Source organism: Corvus kubaryi, unplaced genomic scaffold (genome assembly GCF_017639235.1).
Source record: "Corvus kubaryi isolate FWS band 111438036 unplaced genomic scaffold, C.kubaryi_AGA036_p1.0 37384, whole genome shotgun sequence".
Taxonomy (NCBI): domain Eukaryota; kingdom Metazoa; phylum Chordata; class Aves; order Passeriformes; family Corvidae; genus Corvus; species Corvus kubaryi.
Genome location: NW_024581126.1, coordinates 432,377 through 457,197, shown reverse-complemented (window position 1 = coordinate 457,197; position 24,821 = coordinate 432,377). Strand labels below are relative to the sequence as shown.

At 37.4% G+C, this 24,821-nt stretch overlaps 1 long non-coding RNA gene across 3 annotated transcripts in view; it reads right to left on the bottom strand.

The window, feature by feature from the left end:
- The window catches only part of LOC121668171, a 68,343-nt gene that overhangs the window by 43,233 nt on the left and 289 nt on the right, over nt 1-24,821 (bottom strand). For all 3 annotated transcript variants that reach the window (XR_006017282.1, XR_006017281.1, XR_006017283.1), the window contains exons 2-3: nt 22,328-22,491; nt 20,468-20,684 (exon numbers count right to left, since the gene is read on the bottom strand). This is a non-coding gene — a long non-coding RNA (uncharacterized LOC121668171). The remainder of the gene's footprint in view (nt 1-20,467; nt 20,685-22,327; nt 22,492-24,821) is intronic.

Below are 24,821 nucleotides of genomic sequence, written 5' to 3'. Positions count from 1 at the left end.
TTTCTTTTCAAAAGAAACAAATTACCAAAAAAATACATGTTCTGAAACATATCCACTTGCAATCAAATTTTTTTGTGTTTATAGAAAAATTGGTGCCATAATTTTGTCCTGAATTATTACTTTAAAGTCAAAAATTACATTAAAATAAGCTTTGACTGTCATTGAATCAGAGAGTGCCCCTGGATTTTGAGGTGAATATGAATTTTCAATTAATAATACATTAAAAAAGAAATTTTTTAAAATGTTGAATATTAACATTTTCATTAAGAGGCCACAGGCAAAGAAGAAAAAACTTCACAGGGAACTGTGATTCTGATCACCTCTAGAGCAAGTCAAGGAATCACTCTCTTTACAACTCAGGTCCACAATTCTCATGGCACCTCTTCTCCAGGCAGTGTGCTCATGTTCTACAACAGGGTCTTTTCAAGGGGTAAGAGTGGCCACTGGTTGGTTCAGTTGGGGTTCTCGTTCTTATTTTTATATGGTCAGAGTAATTTCCACCATTTCCTCCCTAATCTCTCACTCCCTTTACCATATTGGAAATAGTCTAACCCAATTGGTTTGGCATCTTAATAGACAGTCAGTCAATAGAAGAACATCTGTGGAGGTTTGGCTTTATCCCACAGCCTCTGTAAATTTTGTGCCCTACTGGAAGACTATTGGGTGTCCCTTATCCCCACCACTATAGGGAATATTTCTGGTTTTATTTATTTGTGTCCTTTAGGTTAGCACACAGAAAATATGGGCTAAGGATTGTATTTTCACAAGTTTTCTACTTCTGATAAAGCATTTGCATGTCTATTTATTCAAAATTCATGTTCAGTCTCAAATGCATAAGTTTGTGGGAGAAAAAGGTTTATTCCAACTTTGACAAGGAATAGTTTCTCCTCTGACAATAAAGTAAACAGAAAAATCCTAATATTTTTCTCCTGTTTCCCTGATCTGCATCTCAAATTGAGTAACTGTCAAAAAATCATTTCACCCCATACAAAATCCCACTTAAATTGCAGTAGCCATCTTACTTTACTGCACTGCTTGTCTGCTTACCTGCTGCTAAAGGAAAGGTTTGTTTAACCTAATCCTCTCACCTTTGAATGATGACAGGATGTCACATCTCAAACCAGTCAGTTGAAAACCTGAAATAATTTGTAATTGGAAATGCTTCTCTGCATACATCATTTTCTCCTCAGAGATCAAGGAAAGACAGGCAGAAAGCCAGCCTTGTTTCTAACAAATTATGCCCAGACTAACAGAACTTGAATGATCTCTCTATGGAGCACATAGGTAGCTGTGTGGGGCTTCTTACATGTATTTCTGGAGTGAAGTAAACAGAATATTTTGTAACAAGGAACTTTATATTCCCTAAAACATTGGTGCAGGGTTTTGTAAAACCTAAAATGGCATAAAGATGTCAACCAATATACTATTTCTTAAAACAACCTTATATTCAACCATTGTGTTACCTTCAAAGAATAATAACAATAACAGAACAACTACAATAACAGAAGCTGCAAATTATATTAGAAATCAGCTGGGAAGTGTGATTAGGCAGTTACAGGAGATTTTCCCATAAAAATGGATTTTAAATGAAGGTTTCCTTTAAAGAAAACTAAAAAAAAAAAAAAAGGAAATAAACAGACCAACATATATTAAATTACCCAGACTAAATGTAACCCGCTTTGTGTTTGGAAAAGGTCTGAAAAGGCTTTCTAGCTTTAATGGCAGGGGAAGGGGAAGGAAAAAGTAGGAGAGGGAACTTCAAGCTTTGTCTGGAAATGTTACCTATGTAAATTTTAACTGGACAAGTCACATCCAGAACATTTCTGCAGCTCACATGGGTGTTGCAGTTCCCCTCCAGCACTGGGGCCTCCTGTAAAACAGAGGGAGGAGAACTAATTCATCTCATCACCCCTTCACTGCTCTGAAGGGTCTGACCTGGCCTGACACAGCTACAGTGCATGTCCTTAGACAAGTATCCATCCATTCCATCCCACTTGGAGTATTCCTTGACAGCAATGCCATTTCCATACCTCCAACAAGAACTAATGTCACACATTTTGAGCATAGAACATGCTGAAGAGATATCCATACTTTAGGACAAATATCTGTCGTGCAGATCTCTTAGGGCAGAACTGATATATCCCAGATGTTTTGGGTGTTGATCAGCAAGAGCAGAAGGTCTCAACAGAATTCTAAAACTGAAAAATAGGAAGAGGGAAAAAACCTGAATCTAAACATCAGCAGTTACATCACTGAGGAGGGACAACTTTTACATTTTTCATCCAAAATGCATAAACTCAGAAAAAAATTCAACTGCTAACTTCCAGCAGACTTGTTTAAATAATATCCTAATTTTAGAAACCTCCCCTTCTAACCTAGGGATGGCTTCATAGCTTCCTGCTTCACTGGGTTTAAGATTTCCTTGACTGTAAAGATTTCTCTAAGCTGCTTCTCTCCATGAGCAATCGGCTGCAGTGAAATCATTTCTCTGCAGTATTTTCTCAGTGAAAATGTCCACAAATTGATTTTTCACCCTTTGCCCTCCCTTTCAAGATACAAATTCAAATATAAACAAGGCAGACTATCTCTGCCTTGTATATACATCTTTTTCCTCAAGTGACTTTATAAAAAGGCAACTTACACAAAGTATTAGGCAGGCATTAATAATAAAACCCACATGAAGAACTTAGAGAAGCATTGTGAGCTTTCATAAAATTTCAAATAAAACCTCTTCAAATCTTGAAAAAGAGCCCACTTTACTAAAGTAGAAAGATTGAAAGTATTTCTTCCCTCTGAAAATGATGGAAGGAGTTAGATCTGTTCTATGGGAATCCCAAACAACAAAACACTTCACAACTATATTGTTAACATTGTAAGATTTTTACAAATCATCTTGCTCTATGCATGCTCCATACTCTGAAGATTTCGTCCTGCCCTTATCTTACAGGAAAGAGTGCAAGCTTGGAGAAAACCAGGACTCAAATGATTAAAACATTTCATAAATTTTAAAAAATTCCTTGAATGACACCTTGAAATGAAGCCCACAGGTAAAATACATTCCCTCAAGAAAAAGTACCTGTAACTGTCAGATGCATTCTGCTGAACTTCCTGACTGCAGCCTGGAGAGTTGATAAAATCTGGTAACAAAATGCCTATTTTTAAGCTGAACAGCGATGACAACAAAATGCTTGGAGATATTTTCAACATACATGACATCTTTCTTCACAAATAGAACTATTTGTACTCAAAAGCAAAAGGAAAAAAAACCAAAACATTTAGTTCTGGACGACTTGTATCAGATACTTTATTTTAAAGTAAACGTAAAATGCAAATTAAATACCTATGTTATTATGGTAAGATTTTTACAGCATAAAAGACATCCCAATTTTATATCGCTCTGAGCATCATTCTAGTGAAGGCGAGCTGAAAATTGGCACTCTGTGCCCACTAACTTAGCTCTCGCTGTGATTTTGGCCAGGTCATTCTCCCTTGAAGAGCGAGTGAACCTTCCCACTTGCAAAAAATGAGATCATAATAAGCAAATATTTGACATTACAGAGAATTGGTGTGGCTTAGAGTAGCACTTGGAAAGCCATGTGCAGTTCTAGAGCACTTAGCAAATGCTAAGCCCCATTCTTTTCTTGTTCAGAATGAGAAGTAGTGAGCTGCCATACTTGAGAAGAGAAATATGTGAGGCTGCAGCTGTAGGCACCCACTGTCTCAAAAATATCATGTGCCATAAATAACTATAAGTGGCTCTTTGCGTCTTTATGACCTCCTCTTTTTCCACCTAATATTCTGATTGGTTCCTTATCTCAAAAAGAGCATGTATTTGTAACTTGGAGTTTGCTGAAATATCTTCCAACTGCAGCAGCCTGTACATGGTCTGAGTTTGACAAATTTTACAATGTGATAATTTATTAAGTTGAAATGCACCAGTCATTTCAAACAAACATTCAATTACATAAGCTAAAGATTGGATTCTTCAAGTTTGCATTTCAAGACTGAGCGTTTGCATGTTTATTAGCCTTAGATCAGAACTTAGAGCTCTGTCTGAACTCCAAGCTGTCAGTCCTTTGATACACAGTAAAGAGCTCTTTGGTCTCTTCACTCTTTGAACTGCAACAGCAAAACTGAAGATTTCACTGGGATAGTTCCTTCCTTTCTTCTCTGAGATTACAAAATTATTTCAGAACTTTCTTCTTTTTTTTTCTTTTTCCAAAAAATGCTTATTCCACTATAAAGCTACCATGCATTTAATCAAGAAAATGTTGCTTTTGTTTGAATGCTGATTCCCCTTGAAAAATCTCCCAGTAGAGAAATACCATAGTAATATTAATCATTTTTCATTGTGAATTAGGAAAACTATTGCAACTATATCAGCTGTCTTAATTTAAAACATCCCATAGCTTGTGGAGATACCTATCTTTTCTGGCATATAAACAAATAAGTACAGAATTCCAAAATGGAAAGATTATACAGTGTTCCTTTCATGGACTGTCAAAGTAAGGGAGAAATTAACATTGTGATACTCATTTGCCTACCACCAAATTCTATTTTGGTATTTCCTGGTTATTAAATGTTGACAGTATTCCAGATAGCAATCCAAATTCCTGCAACTGCTTTCAAAAGTTTAAGGACTCTGTGGTGCACAGAGGCTCTCAAAAGCGTGTCTGGTGTTCACGTTTCAAGCATTCGAGAACAGAAATATAATCCTTTATAAAATATTTAGTATTCCTTTAGTTCTGGGCCAAGATTCTGATGGGAATAACAAACATACACACGGAGGAGTCTTGCACACGCTTCCCCTCACTTTGCTAGTGCACTGTCTCATTCAGATTTCTCTTTTGCTGGCAAATCCCAGTAGCCAAACCTATACCCTATTAATAAATTCACTGTGGTTTCTGCAATACCATTAGATGCCAGTAATTGCCCAAGCTACAGCAGTAGGTGCCTTAAAATACCGTGAACCCCACTGGTATCTAATTATTAACCTGAAGCCAAATTCAGCTGTTAAACCCATGAAAACATTTTCCCAGCACTAATTTTCACCATAGGTACTTCCTATGGCAAGTAACCAAGCTGCTGATCTTTACTTCCACTCCCCACTATCAATTATTTTGACTCCAGGACACCAAAGGCTGTGATTTAGAGGCGAGGGGAGCATATTAAAAACATGCAGAAAGCCTGGTTTTAAAGCGTGTTCTCACACCAGTACTCTACATCCAAGCATTATTTTAGTCAGGTGAGAAAAACAGAAAAAGAAGGAGGTTTGTTCGACCAGTTAGAATTAGCCAGCACTTTTCAGATATTGAATAACAGTTGCTATACATCAAAAAGTTTGCAAACCAGACCTTATTCCTAAATATTGGTAATTGTTATCGAAAGATTTCTAATTTCAGGGAAACACTGCACTCCTACCAAGTGCAGACCAAGAAAAATGATGTTACATTAATTAGCTATAGGATAAGGTATGAATTATTTACCAAGCTTGATTCACATGCATAATTCTTCACAGTCAAGCATGCAAATCAGATCAGGTAATTCTACACAATCATATGATTACTAATTTCATATCCAATTACTTCATCAGTGTCTGCAATTGCATTATTTAGAGGTACAGATCTGATAATATTCTTGTTTACATATTTTACAGACAGCTAGTACATTTTTGGAGTCTATGTAGATACTAAATATAGAATTTTAAACCCCAATGATAAGGCCATATGCTCTTAACAAAGGTTCTCATCTCTACTGTAGAGGAATGCCTTCAACTTCTATCTTTCTATGGTTCGTAAGGCATAGATACAAACTGTGTTGCAAGTCAAAGAGATTTTTGTTCATGTCAGACAACAGGTTTCAGTATTTGCTTGATAGTGGACACCAAATGCAGAGTAGCCTTTTATTTGAGTCCTAACAACTGTTACCATTAAGCCTTAAGTAACAATCAAATTGCTGCTGCTGCTGTATTTGATAGATTCAGGCAGAAACTTAAGAAAACTCTATCCAGTATTCAGAATTTCTACTGATGGTTGTCTTCAATACACTGTTCTAATTTGCAGTTTCTATGACTACTGGGAGCACTAATTTCTTCAAATTAAAAGGAAACAAAATCCAATTTTTATATTTAAACAAGAACAGGCACAATTTTCTTTGAAAGCTGTTCCAGCAGGTAGAGCATATATACATCTACACACATATCTCCATTTTAATGCAATAACACAGCCACATATATTCCATTTCAAGGATTTAACAAAGCAGAAAAGCACAATCAATTTTAACAACGTATTTTTTATGCAACATGAGGAAATTCTAGCCACTACTGAAATGATTGTACTTTTACCTTTTAAAAATATTCTCTACAAACCATGTGAATTTCTTTAGTTAGATGAAATAAAACAATGAAAAGGAGCAGCATAAATATTGTGTTTCTTTGTCAAAGAGTTTCCTATACATGCTATATGCTTATGAGGCTTAGGATCTTTTTTTCCCTGTACAGTTACACCTGTTATTTAATTTGAACTCCCTGAACCTAACAAAGAGAAGCATTAATACCTATACAGCTGTTGTAAGATTATGACTCAGTGTATTGATTTCAGTGGTACCAGTCATACATTTGTGTAATGCCTTTTCTAGTAACTCCAGTTCCCTTAAATATATTGTGGTCTTAGCCACAAAAACTCTGGCAGCAGAAAAGCACACTGCTAGAATAAGCAAAATTCATCATACCCACTGAAGGTATCTGTGATTGAAGAAACTGGTTATTTTTTGTGCTGTTCCTAAATCTCAACTTATCTTTAGCCTTAGCCCTTTATAAGTGTCATTGCTGTGCCACTGGGCAGCCAGGCAGCACTGGACAGCTGCTGGTCAGGGAATGAGTTCTGGGTAACCACAGATCCCCCCAGCAAACTAGCTTGGTGTCCTTGTTTCATGCCAGCTCACCTGTCCAGTCTCCTTTCAAATATTGAGGGACTGTCTGTAAAATCAACATTTTTTTAAGGCACTTCTGTTCTGCCAGAAAAATAATAGCTGAGTTTAAAATTAAGTACCAGAAAATACATTTGGGGGTTCATTTTCTGATTTAAATCAAAACATTACTGAATCCATCCTTTTTCCTCTAATAATTCTATTGTCTCATTTTTCCTTTGTGTTAAATTATTTCTTTTCCTTGAAAAACCCTTCAGAGGGAGCAGGAAATACAAAAAACATCTTGTCAGGCACAGTGGAGGAACGTTCTCATTTGTTTCAGTTGGGTAGCTGTGTGGAGACAGCTTTCCTTAGCTTTCTTGGCTGCCCCAAGAAAGAGAAACATGAAGGCCAGTCATCCCAAGAAAATACAGTCATACCACATTTGGAATCAGTGTTCCACACAATGGAACACTTCAAGTTCAACCAGTTGTTCTGAAATCACTCCTAAGACAGGGCTGGGCAAGCTAAAAGCAGGAAAAAAAAAAAGAAATTATTTGAAAATTTTAAGAACAGATAATAATCACGTTAGTTGGGAGACAAAGAAAGGGAAAACTCATATTTTACAAGCACTTACATGTGTAATTAAGGCTTTCCATCCATATAATGGTAAATGGCTCAGACCAAGCAGCCTAAATTTTATGTATTTTGGGGAAAACTAAAATAAAACTCCTCTGCCTTATATTCTTCTCCCTCTCCCATCTTCCCATCATTTAATATCCAAAAACAAGAGCAGGCTATATGATTGTGGTCCACGTTTTTCTCTCATGTGCCACTTCCCACTTGGTGATGGTGAAATATCATTCAATTGATTCTTTTGTCTCTGTCTTCTTCGATGGACAGAAAACTTGACGAGTGCATTGGAGCATTCTCACCACTTTACCATCAGCTGTATTCCAACTAAAATGGAAAAGCAGCATTTAGCAAGAACTGTCCATAAAGTCTTACCCCTTCTATAGCTGCTCAGAGAAGAAACCCTCTGTGTAGGTTACGGGCGGGTTCGGTCGGGACGGAGACGGATGGAGATCTCTATAGGCAGGTCTTGGGACACAGTCGGTTTATTGTAAAGGGCGTGGGTATTGGGGCACTGCTCAGAGCTGCTAGACTCAGCTCTGAGCAGGCCCAAGAGAGTAAGCAGGTGAGAGAGAGAGAGAGGGTGTAAGAGCAAGAGTGGAAGTAAGAGTAGAAGTGGAAGAGAGGAATAGAGAAGTGAGAATCAGAATCAGAATGTCTGAAGTCCTGGTTACAATACAATAAATCATCTTCTGTACTGAATATTCTAATTGTCACTAACCAATCTAATACAAGATACAAATCCTATAGCATTTACATACAGCCTATAAGAGTTCTTATATTACCATAGAGTGTTACATCTTAACTTCTAAAAACTACTCTTTGGACCCCTTCTGCTGAGCTAGTAGGGTCTGCTCTGACCCTTGGACCTGTTTGCAAGCAGAGGGTATTGTTCCATCAAGAGGGGATTACTTCAGTGGCCATACCATTGTTTTCTAGTTGTTCAGTAACTAAGACCTGGTATTTCAAAAGTGGCTTTCATTTCGATGTTGCCTGTAGTTTTCATATTCCCAAAATCTTTTGTCAGGCAATCATATTTCCAAGGTTTTCCTGTTCCATCTTCCCCAACACCTCTGCAGTTGGCATTTGTAACCACAGTGTGACTCACCACAGCCTCCACAGACACTGAAGCATTTTTTTCCGACAAAAACAGAAGAAAGAGCTTAATCAATGAAATTTCCCTGGTTTTACAGATTATTAGTAATATATTCTTATGCTGCCATCAAGAACAACCAAAATATGTAAGTATATCTGCACATGAAGACCAAGTTCGTATGGCCATTAAGACTTAAATGTTAATCCTTTTTCCCTGTGTAATTCACATAAATTATAGTAAAATCCACATCTTTCAAACTGCTTACATTGAGCTTTTGAGCCTCAATCCAGCAAACACCTGTTTATGACAGAGGAATTGTCCCATTGATTTTAGGTATACACATTAAACAGCTTTTGTTGCTTTGGAAACTCGGACTTGTAACTTACTTTTGTCAGCAAAATCCCTTTCACTGGTTTTCAAATAGCTGTTGGATCTGGCAGTTCTTTGGAGAATGAATCAGATAAGGGTAATCACTTGCCCTGGGGAAGAAGGCTGCTGGGTTTGCCTGTATGACATGTAATACATGAACCCTGCTAACACCATTCTGATTATGTTTCCAAGATACACACAAACATTTTACTAGCATGGGCTTATCTCTGGCTCAAGGCCTAAAATAATTAAGGCTCTAGGCTAGAAATGGAAGAGCTGTATTTGAGCATTGCAATGGAAACACCATGAATAAGAAGGCAGAAGTCTTGACGAATATGAAATACAAGAACTTGTCAGGCAGTAATGCCATGTTATAAGCATGACATGATTTGTTTATATAACAACTAATAGAAGGTTTTATACAGCAAACTCCCTTCCTCAGGAGTCAAAAAGAGTAAAACTGACTACTGACTAGAACTTGCCAGCTTACAAATCCAAATAAATTAATGTGAAAAGCATATGTCATCAATTACAGTTGAAATAGCTAACTGTAATTTTTGAGATCCATCTATTAAAGGCGATGTTACAGTTTATGCTAAACAAATCCTTAAATTCTCCCCGTTTCATTAAAAAGCTTAATATTGGAATTTCATAGGCAGGGAAAGCTATGACTGTTCAGGAGAGGCAAAGACAAAAATTGAAATTCAAAGAAAGAAACAGTAAAAGAAGTTGTGAAATCACTCAGTCGAATGGTTTACATTAGGATAAACGATTTTGCCCAGTGTGAACTCGAAATGGGAGATGACTTTCAGTTGGCACAAATGTTGTTCTAAATATATTTCAAGAGCAGCGTTTCCTGTGAATTTTTGTTCCTACATGGCAGAACTTCATCTAAATCCCAGCATCATGGATGAGCATCCTGCACTCCCTCCTCCAAGTGCTGAACCATATGTATTATTTGATGTTTCCCTGCAATGTGAGATGAATACCAGAAACAACCTCATGCCAAGACCTTCACATCCTGCAAATATGCAGGATTCTTCCTTCTGTCAGTCCTTGACCCACTTCACAGAGAGAGGCACCAAGAAGGGGATTTAACAGAGCTCCACACCACAGTGCTGACTGTGGTTGATGTTACGTAAATTATACACTTTACCACAGATGCTTTTGTGAGTTGACCATTACAGCACCACAGAGCTTTTACACAGCCACAGATGAGTCCCAGGTCTCCCTGAGAAGAGAATACAAGGCCATTGCCAGTTTCACTTCAGAAAATGAGATTTAAACTCAGTTATTTCCATGCTTTAACATAACATCTGACAGCCACGGGGTTCAGTGTTTGCATACACTGCTATGCATCCTAAAATTAACACAGAATTTTGTTGCAGACAATGAAACCAAGAAAAATTATCACTAACATCTTGAAAGTGGTAGAGAAGAAAACACAAAGCGTCCTCAGAATTCCAGCTTCCTAATCTTATCAGGCTTTTCTTATGAAGAAGTCCAGAAAGTCTGTTTTAATCTATTTGCTTAATTATTTTAGCAAAGAAAAAATGGATAAAATCTGTTATCTCGAGGGCCATATCAAATATGGATTCAGACAAATCTATCCCGCTTATCTAGTTCTACTGAAACATTTATTATTGCTCCAGACAAGAGAAAAGGCATTTCCCATTAAGGGAATTCTCATGAGAAAATAGTACTGAGAGCAGAAAGACCTTGAAAATCCAAAACACAGATTATAACCCTACAGAGCTGATTCATTAATTGATAGGGCCATTTACACCTGGCAGTGTATTTCACTGGATAACAGAGAGGTTATCTACTACACTCAAATAATTCAGCATGCAAAACTAACTTGAGAATGATGGTAGTGGGATTATGCCATTTTGAACTATTAGATGGGAGAAAACATGAATTTACCCAATTGCAGAACACAAAAATTATTGCTAGTCAGTTTAGGGCAAGATCTATTTCAAAATCTAAAATTCACAAGAATTTACAGCTACTACAACTGACTTAATTTCTGCAATCTCTCAGGTTCTAGGTAAGCCTAGGTGTGACAACATTTCTTTCAAGTAACTATTGATATTTCAGCAGCTACATTACAACCTTTTAGAACCTGCTTACGATGTTTGTTTTTATGCTGTGATCATGCTTGCTGCTTTTACTAACCTCTGTATTCTGAAGTCTGTGTCCTTTGTACGTGTGTCAGAAACAAATGATTCAGTACTATTGACCTTCATGAGGTACAGAGCAAAATGGTCTGCAAATCCCACATAATATTTACAGCTGGAGGCCAACAGGTTCACTCTTTAATGAATTATTCTAGTACCAGTGATATATCAAACCCAATCTGCTTGCTATTTTTGCTTCAAAAGGCACCCTTCTTGGCTACCTCAGTTACAGAGTGAATGAAGTAAAGTATGCTTCATGTTTTGGTGATAAAGTTGAAAACTGTAGGCAGAAAAATAGAAAACAAAAATGGAACTTCAGTTAAAATACTTTCATTTCCATTTCACACACTGGTCATATCACTGCCCCTGAATGTGTTTTTTCTGGTTTTTCCCTCCTTTCTTCTTTATTTCTGTGGTCTGATTGCCCAAATAGCTATTTTTAACAAGACTTAGTGTTTTCTAGCTTCTCTTTCCAGGAGTCTCTTCTGCAAAATTAACAAGGACAAAACAGTGGCATGCAATCATAACACACACAGGGTGAGACAGAGACTGAATAGATAAATCCTTGAACTCAAGGAACCCACAAACACCTGCCCAGGTTTCCTTTTTGGTGTCATTACAGAGTAAATCATACTTGAGCTGAGAAACTCCACATTGCTCCCACTGTCATTTAGTTCAAGAGAGACAAATACTTTTAGAGTAAGACCCTGTCTGTGGCTCTGTTACAGATGCCAGAATGGCAAACCCAAACAGGAAACCAGGACCGCTATTAGTGACAGATGAACTGCGGACTTCGAACCGAGGGCTTCCAAGGAGTTCCTTAAAACATATTAGTATTCTCAATAAAACCTGTACTTAAAAACAGAGCAGAACTTAATGGATCTTAAAAAAAAAAAAAAATTCTGCAACAATTCCCTGACAATTTTTTTAATTTCTCTCAGAGGATTTTATGAAGTTTATTTGGTTTTATATTCTCTGCTGTTAATCATGAAAGAAACTCCATCAGGCTTGTCAACATACAATGTTCATATTGTGCAATTTATGGAAAGAACTTATGATTCTTGTGCCAGAAGTGATCTCATCTCAAAATAAGTGTTTTGAGTGATCCCTGTTTCTATTGAATCTTTTTAAGAACACCAAGTTCTCTGTCTATATAACTGGGCACCATATCAAATGTCAATGTAATCTTTTCCACTTACACCACCAGCCTCAGACAATGGCCTGAGCCATCAGCAAGTTGCTGTTAATTTTAGCTATCATGCTGCATATTACAGGTCCAGAACAAGATTTACATGAGATTGAACACATCCACGAATTGAAAAGCCACTTAAGATTACTGAAACTATATAAATGAGGCAAACTGCTGAAGACAGCAAGAGGAGTCAGAGGAGGTTTTACCTCAGCCTCTGCTATTCTTGCAGCCTTCAGTTTTGGTCACAGATGCACATATCCATGAGCTTTCAGTCTGGCACAACAGTGGAATCCCTTTTTTCTTGAATGACATGGAGAAAGGATTAAAACATTGCTCCCTTTTATCACCCCTGTAGCCATCACTGAATCTCCAGCTCAGTAATCTTCAGCATCTTACTCCCTGATCTCCCAAGATTCCAGTTTCAGCTCAAGTTTTAAAGATGTTGACACTCTTATTCAGGCCATAAGTGATTCTAAAGAATTTTACCATTTAAACTTAAAGCGCTTAAAGCTTGCCTAATTGCTGTTTTCCATGTTTTATATTCAGCTGATGACCAGAAAAGGTTGTATTTAATGAGGAAGAGGCACATTACTGAAACCTAGATAAAAAACGAGTTTCACTGATGAGATCTATTTTTATAAAATTAAAATTATTATTATGTCTGCAATTCTTAAATTATTTCAGGAAGAGTGCCAACATCATAAAATGCAGGAAACAATAATGAGAAGCCCTCTTGCCTCTGTGGTAGCATCATAAATTATTTTTGATGAACGAGGCAGGCTTCCAAATCTTCCTTTCAGAAATCCAAGCCAATACTCAGATTGAATAAAATCAAGCTTGGCTCAGCGGCAGGCAGTTACAGTCTGGGGAAAAGAGCCTTCAGTTTCCCTTTCCTTTCCCAGGACACTTTACTTAACAGCACAAACCCAGAGGACCCAGGCTGTTAGCTCACAAAGCCATCTGCTTTTTAATCATCTGTGGGAGCCATATGAGTACTTAGTTAAGTGCTATTCTGCTTTAGTCATCTTCCTAGTCCCAGATTTCTTCAGCTTTTCCTTCAAGAATATATTTAAATCTTATCAGTTTTCCCATGTCTGCCTTGCCTTTACTGAGTAGTTTAGTAGTTTGAAGGACAAACAGGTGAGTTTTTTCTTTTAAATATGAAGTAGTACATGTTTAGAAAGTGAGAATGAAAAGAGCTTGTGTTGTTCATGTCAAAAAAATGAGAACAAGAAAGGGCACATTCCACATTTGTTTCTGTCTTTGCCACAAGAAGGAAGGGCCACAGTCTCTTAGAGATGGCAATAAACTTTACTACTGTGAGCTTTTGTAAGTTCCCTAACTTCAGTTTCTGGTGATTCCCTGTTTTTCACGTTTACAGTATCAGTAAGCAGCACAAGGGCATGTGAGCGAGAGAAATCCAGAACAGCCATTCAAAAGACAGAACACGAATCTTTTTTAATTTATGTTTACAGCTCTTCAGAACTTCATAGCTCTCCACTGGCTTTGATTGACAGTAGCTATCTTCTACGTCATTTTTTAAGCAAATCAGCAGGAACAGCATCTAGGCTTTTTGCCTGTACTTCTGCCCTGCAACATCTGCCTGTGCTGACATTCTGCTCAAAAGGAGCACCAGTTTCCAGTGCAGATCTGCCACATCAGTGGGACAGCAAAGCAGGTAGATTTTGCAACATGTACCAGGGACATAAAAAAATTATATGACTTACTTAAATCTATATTATTCCTCTACAACTGTGACCTTGGTGCAATCATTAGATAATGACATACAAGTCCTTCCATTCACTTTGTTTCTTATCTTACTATCTGGTGGCATTCAAATAATTTTTTTTTCATTGTTACAATTCATCTTACAAAGTTTATATATTGTCTTTATCCTTTTTCTCCTCACTGTTGTTAAACTTTTAATGTATGTGAAAGGAGATGTTATTTGCTCAGCCCTACACACTTTTAAAATCCTAACTGAAAAAATCTGAAAACAAAACTAAACCCTTTGGTTTGGCTACAAACAAGCACTGACTGATCTACAGTGATATATGTATGAAATAAGAAGTTGATACTCGGTTTCTCAGAAGTGCTTAAGGACCAGGTATATAAAAAATTTATATAAAAGTTATATAAAAGGAAAAGGCATATAAAAAGCTATATATACCTCTGGAAAGGTATAAACTGATTCAGTTATATGCCATTCTATGGATCTGATCATAGAGTAGAAATGGATCCATTTTAAAAAGCTTAGGGAAAAACATAAAACATATCTTAGAATTATTAGGAATTTCCTTTTGAGAAGAAAACTTCAGAACAGTAATGAATAAACTGCATTCTTCAGTGAAAAGCAACCCCATTTACATCATTAGCAAGGTTTAAACATAAATAATGTCTCTGAATTATGTATATTGAATTACAGCAGGCAGTGGCAAATAACAGCACTTACTCCTCTAGATGTGCACTCATGCACCTACATTTTCTTCCCTGTATTATCCTCAGAGGTCAGAGAGGCCTGTGGGATATAAGCTAAGATCCAAACAATATGCAGATAACTAAGCTGTCACATCAAATTTGAATGCTTTCATTTCTCAGTAGTGCTTTCATTTCTCAGGAGCAAAATGCAAGATTCCTGGTTAGAGTAATAGTGAAAGTATAGTAAAGGATTACTGAGGGGATATAAATGGGGGTAGAAAAAAGAAGGCATAATCTGTCTCAGAAAAGACATTTTCCATCAGTATCAACACAATCATTTGTAACCAGATGGCTCCTCTACATTTCCAAACTAATGCTGCACATCCTAACAAGAACAGTCATGGGATTGACTCCCTGCTGTTATGACCGTGAGGGAAGTGCATTCTTTCCATGTTATATAGAGAGAACTGGACAGAAGCATTTCTTAAAACAATAGGAAGGTGAAGATATATACTGTTTTTATATGTATCCCAGAATGGCTGCAAACACAGAAACTATATTCAGGGCTTACATAAACGTTTTTCCGTAGCTCTAGATGTCCCTTGTACAGATCTAATGCACATAGGGCAATATTCCAGAACTATTGCTTTGTTGCCATCTCCATCCCTTAGAAAATAAGGAATAGATCCCAGTTCTTGAAAATGGTGTGAAACAGTGCTTCTTTTGACCAACTAGCTGTGGTCAGCTACAGTCAGTGCTGAAGAAAGTCAGGTTTGTGTCATCAGTTAAGCACGGAGTAGAAAACGTTATCTCTTCACACAGACTGAATTCAACAATTGCATTTGATTCTCATTCAAATCTATAATATTTGTCAAGAGACATTAAAAAAACGATTATAACCTTAAGATGCACTATAAATTATAAGGAGAGGAAGCAAGGAGAATTCATGTTACCATGAAATAAAATGGAAATGCTATACCAAGAAAATAAATGTGACTGAAACAATGTAGATGGAAAAGGCACATGTGCTTTTCCTTTTTTTTTCTGGTGATTGGTTGGGAACTTTCTTCATTTCATTCATGTTAATTATTCTTAAATTTCTGCTGCCATTACTGACCATGAGCAAGGAGCTCCAAACTGTCAACAGCTCAGAGCGTTTTTTCCAGAAAATCATTTCCAATTCTTAATTTAAGTCTGTCTGTTACTTGGTTGAATAAAGAAAGACATTTTTTCATTTATTTGTACTTCTTTCAGCCTCTCTGAAGAACTAATCATATGTGAGTATTTGGGGATCATGTATCTCATTTAAGAAGGAATTAGTCTCTATGGGGTAAAGAAACAACAAGAATTAGGGACAAGAACAGGAAATCCAAAGCTTGCAGGAATTTTAAATTCGGAATAAAAATCTCTCCATCTGTAAAACTATATATCAAAAGTGCATGTGGTATAATTTTAAAGTCAGCTCATCATTAGATCTGTATTATACAACGAAGCATAAACTTATTTTAGCATGAAGTATGGAGTATTGGATCTTAGTTTCACATATCACCTGAACGGAAAGATGTCTGGTTCAATTATTTCTTTGAGATTTTCTGCAGGTGTTTCATAACCCATAAATGTCACTTACCAAAATGCAATTACATCGCCTCTTTGCCAACATCAACATTCCTCCTTATCTGCATTTCATTTTCTGTCCTGCTCTAATCCTTTTATCTTTCACCCCACTTTCTTTCTCTTATTCCTTATTAACCCACCAAACTGCAATAGTTCGCTGCACATTAGTGCCCACTCAGCATCAGCTGAAATGCTGTGAATGAGAGTGGCAGAAGAGCTGGCACACAGCTCCTCTCTGGGGCAGGAGCTTCTGGCAAGGACTGGAATGCGTAAGGGTGACAGCAGAACTCCTCACTGCTCCTACTAAATCACCCAAACCCAACTGTCAAAGTCCCCAAATTGCCTGGTATGCCTCCAAAATACCAGTCCAGGTTCTGGAAGCAAGAGAGCCGACGACCATGACATCCAAAGTGAGCTTCTCTTTCGAGTCGTTAGCTGAAACTCTGACACAGTGACTGTAATCAGCATCAAAGGCAGCTCTGAGCTGCCTCTGGTACCTGTACAGGACACTGAAAAGCCTGAATGCCACTGGCCCCTGAGACTGTCCTCACTGTCTACCTCAACAACCCAGCGAGTTCCTAAAACCACAGGGTGCTTTTGGAAAAAGAAAACAGCCCTAGGGTATGTACTAGGAAACAACTGCGAGCAGTCAGCTTTCCTTCAGTAGTGGTGGAGTGTCCCATAGTGCATTGTGGAGGCAGGGGGAAGGCAGAAATCTTTTTCCTGACTCTCCACAAGTTTTAAATTGCCCTCACTGCCCTCTCCTGTCACACACTTTGGGACAGGCAACATTGACTACACGGCTGGAGAAACAAGCCATCAAGAGATCACTTGCCTGCAGGCTGGTAGATGTAATGTGAAAGGGAAGAAAACTTCCCTTTCTGTAGGGCAGGGAAAGATATCAAGAATTTCAGGAGACAAGATCATCCAAAATAACTGCTCTGTCTGTATAAACACCTTTGAACCTCTACAGCATAGGAAAAAAAGATGTTTCAAACAATAGAAATCAACTTAGCTTTCAGTATAGGCAGTTCCTTTACATCCCAGAGTATGATCATCTAAACAACTTTTAAGGATATTTATATCTTGTCACAGATACAGTATATAGAGAAAAACTAAACCATTAAGACAGTTTTATTCTGCAATAAAATCTAAGCATGTGACAAGAATTAGGACATATTCTATAGGTGATTGACTATATAGAATCTTGTCAATGTTACTCCAATGCATTTCTAATGCAGAAATACTTCTTAAAACGTTCAAAAGCAACATTAAACCACATCACAGCAATAACAAAAGCTTTTACAATGGACTAATTTCCCAAGAGTTTATGAAGCAGATGTTTATACAAAAGTTCAAACTCTCAGGTCTACCTCCTAGCAGTCATTTAAAAAATGAACTTAAGCTACAAATATTTGAATGTACTCAAATGCCCAGAAAAAGAAGCAGGAAAGATGGAGAACACTAATTAGATATTGGGGATGCTGATGCACTGTGAGTACACAAAAATCCATTTTCAAGACAGGTGAAGAACAAGAGGACACTTGGACCAGTTGCTCTCTGTTTATGATCTGTAAGTAATCTTACTCATATGTGCCTAAATACTTCTGGATATTTATTTTCCCTGCACAGTAATAGCCAGTTTTATTGAATGGAGACTGATCATTTCACAAGTACTAAAAAACAAGTGCATCTAAAAAAAAAAAAAACAAAAACAAACCACAAAAACCTCTGCTCTTGTGCTGCAGCTATAACATGTTAGAACCAACTTTATACATCAAGAAAGCCATAGAGAAGTGTTAACAGTTTATTTTCTTAAAAACTGTTAATCAAGAACCTAGCTTTCATCAGCACAAAGCCAGCACTTGCTAACATTTTGGAAAATATAAACTGCTTTAAAAGATTTGGTTCAGCAAAGTACTTGAATATTAAATCCAAATTCCTTGGTATTACAGCAAACTGTACAAACAAATACACATTTCTTCCCACCAATTCCTAAATATGACTAAAAGCAGAAGATACACATCTAAATGTCTAAAATCCCCTTTGAAATACTAGACTCAATAATATGAACCTTTCTGCAAGAATTTTTACATATAGCCAAGTGAAAACATTTTGACAGAATTTTTTAGAATGTTATTCAATTTTAGAGTAGCTTATTTTTCAAGTATAGCACGTGCTGTGATTTAATAGATTACTACTGAGTAGTATTTAACCTTCTTCTCTGTGGTTTCAATGTCTTTTTCTGAGAGATTTATAGGAGAATTCTTAAAAAGCTTTGGTTTCAGTCTTGTGGCTTAAAACTTTATTTGGTAATACTGTATTACTAGAATGGCCTTGAAATGCATTTACTTAAAGAATTTTTTTTCCCCGTACATCTATCCATGTGCCTGGCACACAGGCACAATCATTTATGTTTTATAAAAGCCCAGCTGTCCACCCAGCTTGCTGTAGCTGCAGAAGCCTCTCAGGGAGCTGTATATAACCACAGCCACACACCTGGTAATCAAACCAGTATCATCAGGAATGTTCTCTTTCAACAGCTTTGACAGAAAGCATGATCAATACAAAAGATTAGAAGCAGACTTATTCTTTCCCTCCTCTGGTATTTGTTCACATAATAACAGGCTACCTAGCTGGTAATGTTTGTTTCCCTCTCCTGGATGTAGCTCAGAAAATGAGCAAAGCTATGGGAGTTCTAAAATGATAGAGTGGGGTAACAACTAAAACATAAGTTCTGGCTCCTGGTGCACAAATACTTATTTTTTTAAAGAGCCTAAGCCCAGGGCTTATGAAGTTTTTGCTCTGACTCAAATCTCTGGCACATCAATGTGCTGTTATTCAAGGGTGCTATAAAAATTCAATGCAGAGTTTAAATCCTAGAAACAGTAAATAAACCATACTTTAACACAGCAATTCCCAAATCATATAGATGTATAGAAAGAGGTTTAAAGATAAAACATCACTAGGTTTTCCTATGTTTACTTTTGCTAGCCAGCTCTGACTGGTAGTAAGATATAAGGCAAATTTACCAAAAGAGAAGCCCCTAGAAATGTCTTGAAGAACACAGAATAGGGTGCCATGAAAAGGCAGCAATCCAGAATTGTCTGAGAATTAGGCCTCTAAAGAGTATCCCAGAAATTATGCTGTTTCTTTCACAGATAGAATTTGTTCATGGGCTAACGTGGGAAACAAGTGGCTTCTTAAGACTTGTGTCAAAGGATGCCAAGGACATAAAAACCAGAAAGCTCCTCTGTCATGATGCTCCTGTTCTGTGAATAAGCAAAGCATGAATATTCTGAGGTGTTCTGATCTGGTGTCCTTCTATGGCTTTCTACTCATTGCAAGGTTTCTAACTAAAATAGAAACCAATTATATCTAACCCTTTGCCTATACCATCATTAACCTGCTTTCTTTACAAATTAAAGGCACTGAAGCAGAACTTTATCTTTTTAATGATGCTATCAATTTAATTCTCTTCGATCTTTTACTTTTCTTGCACAAATTAGTTGCCTGCATTACTTTTAGTATCATCTCTCCTGAGAGGTGATCCAGTAGGTGAGTTATTTTTAATAATGCTTAGGCATCAGCTTTCTTTTGAAGCTTCTGCAGCACTCATAATCCTGACTGCAAGGAAAAAGTTGGCACATCTAGACCTGGTATGGTGTTGAAAGAACGCTATCAGCTTAAAATTCATACTGAGCCACACCCAGGAAGTACGAGTTTCTCCCTACTTAAACCAGAAAAAGAACAAGCACAGAAGAAGGAGAGGAAGAGTAGCAGGGAGGAGGGAGAAAGATTAAATGATGACTTGATGGAGATGAGCTGAGAAGAGATGATGAGAAGAACAAAAAGGAACATAATGCAGCATGATTGGGGAAAACACTAAAGACAAATTTAAAAAAACAGGAAGAAATTGAAATGTGGGAACATGAGACAAAGCCAAAAAAGTATTTCCTCACATTGCTTATTGGTTGTAAGGGTATTTTAATCGAAATGAATGGAGGAAAGACACACATCTGTGTCCCGTGCTCTGGAGTAGATGTATGTGCATTGACCTACCTGAGGAATCATCTAGAAGAGCAAAGATTTTCCCATGGGGTGTCTCAATGCCATGTCCTATTGATTATTGTGACCACAGTGTTGAAAAGCTAACAAGTCTTTTTTCCTGATTTGTCCCAAAGGGTATTACTGTGGATATGGGGTTGGTTTCTTTCACTTCAAGATCTTGGAAGAAAACATGTACACTTACAGCATTCAAAGTCCTAAAGTAATTCAGCTGCAAAATGAAAAACAGAAATGAAGTATGTATATAATTGAAATGAAATTTAAATGATATTTTTCCATTACAATCCATTCTAAGAAGATGCTTTTGTTCACATAGGTTGGACTTGAACTTGATGATTTTGGAGGTCTTTTCCAACCTAATGATTCCATGACATTATATTCTGAAATTAACACCTTCTAGAAATTCCAGGACATCAAGTGTGTTTACATTATCAATTAGTGAGGTGCAAAGGAGGGGTGGGGGTTGATGTGCTGCACTCCATTATGGTTCCAGGCCCCCACATGCACCCTGTATCTTTACCCACAATGAAGTTGTGCAGGCACAATGCAGACTGATACCCAAAAGACCCCAGGGACTCGCAGCCCTTCTCCCAGCTCTCAGCATCACGGACAATGCTATCACAGAGAGGCTGTGCCATTCTGACAGCACACTCAGCACAGCTTGCAGCCTGGTTTATGTGAGGAGAGGTGGCACATGTCAATCTGAGTGACGAGCCATCCAAAATGTTAAATATTGCTCTGACACCAATCCCATCTAGGAGGTTTAACAAATGGCTGCTTCAGCTTTCTCTTGGTAAAAAGCAATGAATTATCCCCCAAGAAGGAGTATGGGCCAATAGGAAGTACTTGGTAGAGTAACTACATCACTTGATAGGTCTTGAGAAAATGGCAATTCTCTTCTGAGTAGTTCTGTAATACTTCACACACTCAGAAGTCTCTCTGTCTGAAAAAAGATCCTAGGACATCAGTATATTCTTGCAGTCACAAAAATATATGTATAACAACCAAGTCAAAGGTAAAATGGGATAAAATATAGGATTATCTTGGAAGTTGTAACAAATTAGGACCCAAAGACACAAGCCCTAACTTCTTTGTTTTCCCTCTGGAATTATTAAGGAAGTGTCAGTGCCTAAAAAGTGTTGCTTAAGAGATGTAAGTAAATTCCTGGTCAAATACTAAGCCTTGTTCATCTTCTTCCTGTGCTCCTTTTCAAAAGAGGACTCTAGAAAAATCTTTTGGGAAGCACAATAATGAATATGCAAGCAGTAACAGAGTTGATAAATCATTTATGAAAAAAGTGAAGGGATAACATTCCCAAATGCCAATCCCTTAACAAAATAAATACAGTCCATTTTGAAACAGACAATTAGATAACTGCCATACCCAATCCAGTGGGAAGACATGAATTATGACTGGCAGAAAGCAAGCAACCAGGAGGTCATTCAGCCAGTTTCCTTAAGAGGGATATTTCTCAGTGAGAAAACAGGAGTCTGCCGACCTGATGTGATACAACCAGTGGATGAATTCAAGCTTCTTGAGAAACAGCCTAAATGATTACATGAATGGAACTTTTCCTGCCTTTACATATCTGTTAAATGATGATTTTTACACGACATAAATTCTTTGTTGGGTGTCTTCAGTTTAGCATGTTTAAGAATTATTAAGATTACTGAACTTTACACAGGTAGTCATGACATTGTATAATTATTTTCCCTTTTCCTCACTCACTGCCAGACATTCTGATTTTACATACATTAAAAAACTCAAATAAACCAGAAGTGTATACAAACTTCAAGCAGTTAAAGGGATTTTGTTCGACCTTCAGTACTTTGTGAGTAAAAGAAGTTAACTCACCTAGGAAGAGAAAAGGAATCCAATGACAATCTACAACTGGGATTAGTACTTCGCTGGTGTATTCAAATTCTGAAGTTTTCTAGTAGAAAGCCTCACCAAGGTCTGCTTAAACCAACAAAGAGATTGCATCCTTTAGAAGCATTTTGGATCTGTTTCTTTATTCTCTGTGAAGAAAGAACAAGCTCATTTCTTATTTTAAAAAAGAAAACACTGTCTCTAAGCAGAACAAAATAGAGCAGTCCTCTGCATTTACCAGTGAGAATTAACTTGACAGAAAGACATTAAGGATTTTACTAACAAAGCAATAAAATCAAACAAACTGTGATAGCAAGCTGCAAGAAGTAGTAGGGCTAGAAATCCTACAATCTTTCCCGTAAGGTGCATATCTGCACTGTACAAGTATAAGGTCTGTAGCCTGTTTGAATTATGCAAACCTGACTGAGCTTTCTTTCAGAAAGAACCTCTCAGGAACTCTACACAGGAATCGGGGACAAGATCACGCAAATAGACTTGACCTCTTTCCTGCTTATAATTCATAATTTAGCTGCAGTGTCAAATAGCAAACTAGACGTAAATAAAATTCTTCTTATGAGGATTAAGCAAATAAGTATAATTAGTAAAACTATAATTATCAGAGTAATGTTCCCATTCCAGCAATAAAGAGAGAGTGCCTGTAGAATAAACTCTGGTTTCTCTCCTTCCAGGTTAACCAACCACTGAAAAAAATGAAAAAAACATGAATAATTCAGGATTGTACTTGCTTTATGTAAAAAAGGGCCCTGCATGTAAATTCAAATGAATCCCCCATTCACTGAAAAATCAACTCATTTACTTTCAGAATAGCAAACACAGAAAATAATTTCCTTTTAGATGACTGCATTGTATGACTGTTTTGCATCCTGTTGAACACACAGTAAGGAATTAACTGGCATAAACATCTCAGCTCCTACCCTGAAGGTGTAAACAGCCCTGGCAAGAGCCTTCTCCATCTCTAATTTTGTTTTTTTTAAGTAAGCATTCTTGCACAGACAAGATTGTCAAAAATTAGACAGCACAAGACACTAAACAATAGATGAGGATAATTAGATCACATTCCAATACCACTTTTTGTAACTCCAGTGAAAGGAAAGGAATAGAGTGTCAAGGTCTTTAATGCTTTTGTTTCTGAACCTAATTCTATAAAGTCATTTACTCACTTTCAAAACAGCTACCAAAACTAAAATGGCACAGCATTGCACATGATGAATCATTGCCTTAGTTTTAAACTTGTCCTGCAGCGTTGGCATGCACACAGGATCCAAGACAGTTTAATATTTTCTCTACAACATTTGAAAATATCAGGATTTTGGACAAAACCTGAGTTTCCACAATCATTATTTTAATCTGGTTTGCAAGTAACTGTACTCACATGAACCTAGAGAGTCACTAAACATCTGAAATAGTGTCTCAGCTACAGAATTCCTTGATATAAAGTTTGTTGGCTAAGTCAGGTAAACAGCAAGTTGTAACAGCAACCAAGAGCACTCACTAAGTTTTTATTTGTTGTTTAAAACCAAAGAGAAGTAAAACCATCTTTTGGCTTAAGGTAGGGGCACCTGAAAGAAGGTCAAAGAAAACCTTAATAAACAAAGGTTAAGGGCTCCCGTCCCCCTAATCTGCCCCCATGCAAAATGTTGCAGGAAGGAAGGAATGACAGAGGATTCCAGCATGCCTGTATCAAGTGGCAGCTCCTTCAGGAAGGAGAGGCAGGCAGTCCACAATCCATTTCAGTGTCAGTGTTTTATCTGCATCACAGACTGCTTAGAAATACTTCCACTACAGATCATGAAGAAATGGTGGCTGCCCAGGAAAGCCTCAGAAAGCTTCCTGTTGCAAACTGCCTGCAGTTGCCCCCTTGTGAATCTTCTGCTTCTCACTTTCAAAGGCTAATAGCCCCCATCTTTTGAGCTATACATAAAGTAGGGTAACCAAAAATTACTGGCACATTAACAGAGAGAAAGAGTTCTAAACACCCTAAAATACAAAGGGGGAGTGGAGGAGAGATAAAAAAATATAACCCCCATTATCTTGTTTCTATAGTTTTACCTTGCTTAAAAGAAAACAGTCTTGTAGAGACACACATGGATATTTGTTCCTATCAACGCACCAGGCAGTCTCCAGAGCATAAAGGGACTTTTACTCCATTTCACCTGTAGAGATAAACAAAAAGGCCATCTGCTTCTGGATTTGAGTCACTGAACTCCGGGAGCTGCAGTGAGTCATATGTTCCCTACATTTGCTGTGGGGCTGTCACAGTAAAGATTCCTGTCTGTCATTTTTCGTGTCTTCATCTTTCATGTCATTTTCCTGTCTTTGCCTCATGACTCAGTGGGATGAACTGTGCTTAGCTCAGCACAGGTAATTACATAAAGTAGACGAGGGAAAGGCATTACAATTTTTGCTTTTCCCCTCACTCCAACAGAAAGCATCCTTCCATTCACATGGCAGAACAGCA